Source organism: Vipera ursinii, assembly GCF_947247035.1.
Source record: "Vipera ursinii genome assembly, chromosome: 1".
In the NCBI taxonomy this organism is placed as follows: Eukaryota; Metazoa; Chordata; class Lepidosauria; order Squamata; family Viperidae; genus Vipera; species Vipera ursinii.
This window is the reverse complement of record NC_139512.1, coordinates 224,879,419-224,888,755: the sequence shown is the minus strand read 5'-3', so window position 1 is coordinate 224,888,755 and position 9,337 is coordinate 224,879,419.

Here is a 9,337-nt window from a genome sequence, read left to right as displayed (position 1 = left end):
ATCCCATCCGTCATCATCAGGCTTTAGCTTCCTTCTTCTGGGAGCACAAAAGCAGCACAACTCACCAGCTCAGGTCTGGAGCTGGCAGCTGAGACCAGCCCATCCACTCAGAACACCCCCCCACCCAATCAGAACACACCCACCATTCAAAACACACTCCCACCCAATCAGAACACACTTGGTCCCCTACCCAATCAGAGCACACCTCCACAGAACACACCCCCTCTGGCAGTTTAAAAAAGAGGAACAAACAGCCACATGCTTCTCCAGAAGAAGGAAGCTAAAGCCTGATGATGACGGATGGGATTCCGTCGAAACGTTGCGCCTACACCTCTAGTTCTACGCGGGGAAAAAACCCGAAAAACCAAGGATCCATATATATATATATATATATATATATATATATATATATATATATATATATATATATATATGTTTTCGTAGATTCTCGCGGGTGTCTGTATGTGTAGATCTAGAGTCTCAGGTTTCTTCCCGCGTTCCTTTCATCTTCAGAAAGTTGTGGCGACGTTTCGACGAAATCCCATCCGTCATCATCAGGCCGGAGTGTTCCTCCTGCTGCTTCCAGGAGCAATGCGTGGTCTGGCTGTTCCTTTCCTTCCAACTGCTGGTGGGGCTGTGTTCTGACTGGGTGGAGGCGTGGCTGCTTTCTGATTGGGTGGGGGTGTCCTCCGACTGGGTGGAGGCGTGGTTGTCTTCTGATTGAGTGGAGGCGTGGCTGTCTTCTGATTGGGTGGATGCGTGGTTGTCTTCTGATTGGTTGGAGGCGTGGCTGTCTTCTGATTGGGTGGGGTGTGTTCTGAATGGGTGGGGTTTTTTGTTGTGTTGTAATATCCTGAGTGTTGTGATTTGGTGTCCTGAGGAGTGGGCTGTGTAGTGGCCTCCAGAGCTTTGGTTTGGCTCCGAGTTCGAGGACCTGCTATGTACCTCTGGTATGGGTCAGTCAGGTTCGTGTGTGCGTTCTTCTGCTTGGGTGATGGTACTTTTGCTTGACTTGTTCTGTCTTCTGTGTGGGAAAGTTTTTGTTCTGGGTGTGGATGAGTCTTGCTGGGGCTGGTGGCATTTGGGGTTGTTTGTTGGTTTTTTAAATCCTTGTTTGCTGAAATTCGTTTCTCTATCAATGCTGGTTTCCAAATGGCATGTAGGCGGGAGGTGTCGTCTCGCTTGTTCATACTGTCTGGGTGTTTTTCTATTTCAATGGCTTCTCTGATTATTCTGCTATTGAGATGTTCTATTTTGGCGATTGTTTTTGTACCTTCAAAATTGATGTTGTATCTCGTAGTGTTTATGTGTTGTACTAGTGAAGATGTGTGATCTTTCTTCTGTACTGAGTTCTTATGTTCTTCTACACGTACCTCTATTCTTCTGTTAGTCTGTCCGATGTATGTTGCTGGACAGGAGGCGCATGGGATTTGGTATATGCCCTGGTTTTCCAGTTCTATTTTGTCATTGGGATTTCTCAGGATGGTTGATATCTTTCTGTCAGTGTTAAATGCGGTTTTGATGTTATGTTTGCATAGTACTTTACTGATTTTGTCGGTTGTTCCTTTTATGTAGGGCAAGATGGCTCGTCCGTTGTTCTTCTTCTTCTTCTTCTGTTCTTCATCCAAGAACTCTAGATCTACATATATATATATATATATATATATATATATACACACATATATATATATATATATATATATATATATATATATATATATATATACATATATTACATATATATATATATATATATATATATATATATATATATATATATATATATATAAAGGGGGCTTGTGCTCATCTCCGTTTCAAAGCCGAAGAGCCAGCGCTTGTCCGAGGACGTCTCCGTGGTCATGTGGCCGGCATGACTAGACACCAAAGGCGCACGAAACACTGTTACCTTCCCACCGGAGTGGTCCCTATTTTCCTACTTGCATTTTTACGTGCTTTCGAACTGCTAGGTTGGCAGAAGCTGGGACAAGTAACAGGTGCTCACTCTGTTACGCAGCACTCAGGATTCGACCCGCCAAACTGCCAACCTTCTGATCGACAAGTTCAGCGTCTTAACCCACTGAGCCACCACGTCCCCATATATATATATATATATATATATATATATATATATATATATATATATATATATATATATATATATATATATATAAACCAGAGGTCCTCAAACTCTTCAATTCATTGACCTCTTTATGAAGTTTGAGATTGTTCATTGTGCTCCAAACATTTATTACTTTCAGAACAATTATTTGTTAAATAATTTAATAAATACCACTTTCATTAATAGCACTACAAATAAAACTGCAAACAATATCAACACCTTGGATGGATGGTCTCATTAAGCCTTGGAGATCTATATTGATCATTTTGGAGAATCCCCAATGAGGAACTGCAGGCTGCCCAAAAAACTGAGCATTCTGGCAACTTATATCCAGTTCTGTTTCTACAGAATATTGGATTGATTTTTCCCTGGTTCCTCATCTAGAATGAGAAGAGTTCCGTAGTGACATAAATAAATGCTGCTGTTTTCACAAATGGGCATGGCAACTATATGCCAATACCATAAGACCACACATGAACTAAAAGGGTTTAACAAAATAACGATCAAAGGTTTTGAAGACTCAGGCATTCCTAAAAGTTCCAGTAAAGGCAGAAATGAAGAGCAAAGAATTATTTAGACAAAACCAAGGCATAAAGAATGACTGAAAGGGAAAAAAAGGAATACGCACCAGATTCTCACTTAGAACCTACTGAGCAAAACAAGTTCTGACATCCTCATTCTGTGCAGTTGTCCCACATATATTCAAATAATGAATCCATGTTGGTTATGATTTTTTTTCCCTACACATTGACAGAGGCTGCCATATTTCAGGTCTGCACCCAGGGGCATTCACAGGGAAGATGAAAAAAAAGAAACCAACCTCAAGATGGTGGCCACCAATTTTTATGTGTCCCAAATGTGTGACATATATATAAAAAAGAAGCATCTTGCTGTCACATTCAGAATCTTAAACTTTTTAAACGTACGCACACGCATCCTCCTAACCGATCGCACATTTTATTTGGAAGAACAGCTTGGCTTTCACTCTTTCATCATAACGAATGTTTTAATTTCAATTAATTGGATATATATCAGTTTTATATCCAGTAATGACAGCATAAATATGTTGCTTTTTTCCCATTTCTTTCCCGTTCTTTTTTTTTTTTTTTTTTTTGCAAAGAAGAATATATCACATTTCCTGATTTGCTTTAGATCAGCTCATGGACTGACAGGTATAAACTAGTTAGCCAGGATCCCTGTGGTTCAGTGGTGATTAATAGGTTCAACAACAAAAACTTGAAATACAATGAGGAGGGGGAGATGGAGGGGGAGGGAGAGGAAGGAAGGAGGGAGGAGGAGGAGGAGGAGGAGGAGGAGGATTATGTAATACCACAATAGTAGACTTGTCTGGTCATATAGTTTATAACTTACTAAATACATTTTTTTTCTTACAAAAATATATTCTAACTTTTACAACAATGCAGTGTGTTCACATCTAAACAGAGGATTCAAATATGAAGGAAATAGTTATAGTTTCCCAAAAGGATAATAATCCACAAAAGTTTGTGAAAATCTTATAATCTTCAAAACCCAGTTTTCTTGGCCAGTAGGGAAGTATTTTGCTGCTGCCTTTTTCTGGAAAGGCTCTCTACTTCCCTACCTAGCTCTAGCCCCTTCTACCCCTGAGGGAATCCCCTCCAATCACTAACCAGAACCAACCCTGCTTAGTTTCTGTGCCCAGATGCGGTTAGCCAGATCCCAGATGTAGTGCTGAAGACTGGCAAGGAGAAATTAGGTAGTAGTATACATTGCTTTCCAATAGGTGCATGGTACCGAGAAGTCCATATTTTATATTTTTATGTACTGTTTCAGTATTATGTATTTATTAAATTCATTTGCCACCCATCTCATTTCAAAATAACTCTGTAATCACTGAATGCTTGGGTTATTCTTCATTTTGCCCTCTCATTAGTGAGACACCTACACCAGGGGTCTTCAAACTTGGCCCTTTTAAGACTTGTGGACTTCAACTCCCAGAATTCCTCAGCCAGCATGCCTGGTATAAACCACCATCTGGTATAAACAAGGACTCCTTAACCTTGGTGATTTCATTCATTCACTCTTCAGCCTTGAACTTTGATAGTCTCATTCCTGGAAGAAAGAAAAAGAAGTCCAAGGGAAGATAAATTTAATGTCCTCCTCATGGTAAAAAAAAAGGAAAAAACTGTGAGAGGAGAGCATTGAAAAGTAGGTCTGCTTAATTATATACTGTAAGCTAGTCAAAAAAAACCTCCATGGGTAGACCTTTGATGTAGACATAACAGGGATAGTCATGTGTGTTTTCCTGTCTTTGAAGAGGTTTTGGGGGTTCCCAATGTAGAAGAGGAGGAAGGTCTTTTATTCTTTGTCGTATTGTAGTCTTACATTCTTGAATATTTTCCATTGTTGCCTTGTATTTATATTCTTCAGTGCCATATTCTTATATACAGTATTCCTGTATATTTGCATAGACTGTTTTTTTTTTCTGGATAACTTATGGATCTGTGGGCTTATCAAATTAATGAATTAAATAAACACCTAAATATATTCTTTGATTAATGTCACATGCTGTATGATTGTTATTTTCCTAGAGGGAAATATAAAACCTTAAGTTCTCATACTAGCTGATCACTGCTTCCAAATCCCCAAAAAACTGCAATCCAACTCTTTCTGGGCTGGGAACACAGCAATACACTCCCACTGGTTGATTTGTAAAATTCTTAGGAAAGCTGCAATGATAAAATGCACCAAAAGAGATAGAATTGAAAATTCTGTATTATAATGTCCAAGTATTTGTCACTGCCATTTCAGGACAGGCAATTGTCAAAGAAAGAGGATACGGCAAAACCAAGAAGGTAGTATTTCTTAGGAAAGCATTGATGAAGGAAGGCCAGTCACTCTGCGGCCATGAGTTTTTATCATTTATTTGATTCTATTATTTCAACATTGCTGGGTTTGACAATGCTTTGTTATCAGTTACATTGGGTATAGAAGTCCCGTAGAGTCTTGACCAATGAAGGCACCCATGTTAATTAAAAGGAGGGGTTCTGCACTTATTGGATAAGACAAAGGAAGGCACCCTTTAGAACAGCATCTCCTAACCTTAGCAACTTTAAGATATGTGGACTTCAACTCCCAGAATTCAACTCCCAGAATTCTGGGAGTTGAAGTCCACATATCTTAAAGTTGCCAAGGTTGAGCAACAATGCTTTAGAAGTGGAGCATCACAAGGCTTCAGAGAGCTGTTTCAATGAACTGTCAAGTGAAGCAAAGAACCCTTGCAAAGCACCAAGTATAGAGGTGACTTTCTCGTTTAGTCCATTTAATGTAACCTAAGAGCTCAATGAAATCATTTCAAATCTGCCTTTCAAGCAGGATTCCAGGGAGCCCTTAAAAGGCCCTTTTCCATCAAAGTAACAATGCTGGCACCATGCCCTTTCTGCCCTTGTAACACCTGACATGAATTAATGCATTTGTAAAGCTCCATTAAAATAAGTCTATTGTATATTATTTTGTACCTTGGGTGAAGCTACTCCAAATAGCAAGCAGCTTCTAAGTGATGATGTGTTTGCCTGTTCAAATTGAGTCTCTCACAAAAACGACACAGGAAAGTTGGTGCTATTGCATCTTGGTATTTTTTTTCCCTTTCACCTTTGCAGTGAAATAAAATGTATCTTGCCTTCTTCCAATCCAAAAGAAGAATGAAATGGAATCAACCAAACCAATCTTATTTGTTTTCCCAAAATATCCTTGTAGGCACCCAGGAGAGGATCAGTGTAACATATATTAGTTAAAGACCACATTTGAAAGACGGGCAGGAAAAGTAAAAGTGAACAGTGAAAGGTTGCTCAATTGCAGGTCATCCTCTGCTTATAGTCATTCATTTAGTGACTGTTCAAAGATACGCCATTGAAAAAAAAGTGACATATGACCATTTTTCACATGTATGACAGTTATTTATTTATTTATTTATTTGATTTGTATACCGCCCTTCTCCCTAAGGACTCAGGGCGGTGAACAGTGACATAAATATCAGAAAGCACAAATACAGATATTGAAAACAAATTAAACCCTAATTTTGCCCAAATGCAGAAGATAAGTTACCTTAAAACAATAATTACAACAGAACCCGTCAGACCAGACCAGATTGCTCAAACAGATATGTTTTTAGGTCGCGTCGAAAGGAGCGAAGGTCGGGAGCCATCCGGAGCTCAACCGGTAAACGGTTCCATAGGTCAGGCAAGCTCACAGAGAACGCCCTCCCTCTGGGAGCCACCAGACGGCATTCTCCGAACGGCGGAACCCTTAAGAGGCCCTCTCTGTGGGAGCGCACTGGACGGAGGGACGTTGATGCTGGCAGCAGGTGATTCCTAAGGTACTCCGGACCCATGCCATGTAGGGCTTTGAAAACCATTACCAGCACCTTGAATCTTACCCGGAGGACAACTGGGAGCCAATGCAGCTCACGGAGTAGAGGTGTAACATGGGAGTATTGGGAGACTCCCAACACAACTCTCGCGGCTGCATTCTGTACCAGTTGGAGCCTCCGAGTGGTCCTCAAGGGCAGCCCCATGTAAAGAGCATTGCAGTAGTCTAAACAAGAGGTCATGAGTGCATGAGTGACCGTACGTAGGGCATCCCGGTCTAGATAGGGCCGTAATTGGCGCACCAGGCGAACCTGGGCAAAGGCTCCCCTAGTCACAGCTATTATGTGGTCTTCCAAGGAAAGCTGTGAATCTAGGAGGACTCCCAAGTTGCAAGCCCTGTCTGTGGGGGGTAATAACTCACCCCCTATAGAAAGAGATGGAATGTTCTGAATATCCCGAGATGCCGGTACGTACAGCCACTCAGTCTTGTCAGGGTTGAGTTGAAGCCTGTTCCTCCCCATCCAGACCTGAACTGCTTCCAGGCAACGGGACATCACATCAAGGGCATCACTGAGGTGGTTTGGGGTCAAAATAAAAAGCTGGGTATCATCAGCATACTGGTGATACCCAACAGTTCCAGCATCCCCCATGATCACATGATCAATATTTGGATGCTTGGCCACTGGTTCATATTTATGACGGTTGCAATGTCCCACGATCATGTGATCCTCTTTTGCCACCTTCTGACAAGCGAAATCAATGGGGAAACCAGATTCACTTTACAACTGTGTTACTAACATAACAACTGCAGCAATTCATTTATTAACTGTGGCAAGAAAGGTTGTAAAATGGGGCAAAACTCTCTTAAGAACTGTCTTGCTTAGCAACAGAAATTTTGGGCTCACTTATGGTCATAAGCCAAGAACTACCTGTATTCCATTTCTTCCTTGCTTCATAATAACTGAAGACCAGCTGAAAGATTTTTTTAAAAAAGGCACATTAATGATAAAAGCAAATCAGCTGTGGAACTGATAAAATCTGAGGGACTTCCATGCTTCTGTCAGCGATGGTCCACCCCGCATTTCTGCATGGAAGAAGAAGTTGGACCAATAAACACTATTGTCTCTTCTCTCTTTAATGTCAGACTCCGAACAAAACCAGCCTAATTTAGTACCTAAATTTATGAAATCTTCTTTATCAGAATTCCTGGGAACTTGGATTCTGGTATAGCCTTACTTTCAAGGATCACTGCATTTTTTTTTCTTTTGTGTAATTTATGCAATGTCTCTACTTCACTCTGGCTGAAAGGATCTCTGTGATGATTGCAAAGGAAAGCTCTTCCTTTTTGTTTTCAACTTCTTCAGAGTGCAGCAGTAGAATTGTTTATCAGCCAACGCCAACTCTTGCGTTTGTTTTGATGTTGCTTGCTCATAAGGCGCACATTTAAGGTTGCACCAGGAAGCCTCAAGTCTCCGGATGGTAAAACGTCTCCATTTTGATTCAAGAGCACCATTATGATGACAGCCTGAGTTTAGACCTCTGATTATTATTGATGGCAAAAAGGATGCTATGCCCTTGTCAAAATGAGCACTTCAAAGTAATCCTTGCCACATGCTGTGAGAAGTTTTATATCAAAATATATTTTACTCTTTATATTGTTTCCATCTTTCCTTAAAACATTAACAGAATCCACAATGGACTGAGAATCAGTGTCTCCACTAGATAATTGACAATCAAGCTGAAACTAAATTAATCAAATAAGAATAGCAAATGGAGGGAAATCTTTTACTCAAACTTCCTCAAATCCCCAAGTAAGTTACTCATATCTAATCCACGTATCAAAGGATAAGGTCTGTAAACACAAATAGAGTTAATTAAATTATGTCTCCCAGCAGAACTGCCTTTTCACAAGAATAAACATCATAGATGACACATACCTAAATATACCCATGCCCCTCAAGAATCAGCACAGACACTTCTACACCCAGGACAAGCTCCCCTATATAATTGTGTTGCTGTACCCTATTTCTGTGCAGCTGCCCCTCAAGGTAAACTCTTTGCTTTTAGGAATTGATATTTATTCTTTCCTCACAGCTGCAGGGATCTCATTTTTATTTATTCTTGCGCCGTCCCTGTTATGTACTGGGTTCTTTGACGAGACGAGTGAGTTCAGCAAAGATCATTGTTTATTGCTTGCAGGATCTGAACTGAGAAACAGGGCTGCAAATGCTGCAATTTATACCCTGGCCTCTAGGTGGCAGCCAATAGGTTTAAAGCAACCTATTGCCGCCCTAGACGCAACCAATAGCGGTGCTGGAGATGGGATGTCTGAGGAGCTGGGAGCCGTTAGCCAGCTTCCCAGCTTAAGCAACCTTCAGCAATTAACCCACGTGGTGTTCCCTTAACAAGACAAAGCCCAATACATTACAGTCCCGGATCAAGTTGAAACCCCAAATTATTCTTCTGACAATACTCTTTCTATGGAAAGTAAAGGCCAAAGTTGCCCCAGGGGTGGTATGAACACTCAGGGCTGTGCCTCCTACAGATCCCAGGAACAACTTCATTGTTCTCTGTCCAGAAGAGGGCAGCCCTAGGAACCAGTAAGATCCAGCACAGAACCTTCAAACTCCAAGGCCTCTGGTAGAGCATCTGAGATTGAGTCCTCAGGGAATAGGGCGGTATATAAATATATAACTAAATAAAACACAGACACCCACCCACCCACTCATCCATAGGGGTAAGAAGGAAATGTTTATATCTCAACAACTTCCTTATACAAACATCCATCTGGAAACAGGAACTTAGAGAAAATCATTGCTCTGCCATTGAGCATTTGCATAGGATTATCATTCATTCTGCTGCTACTAATTCT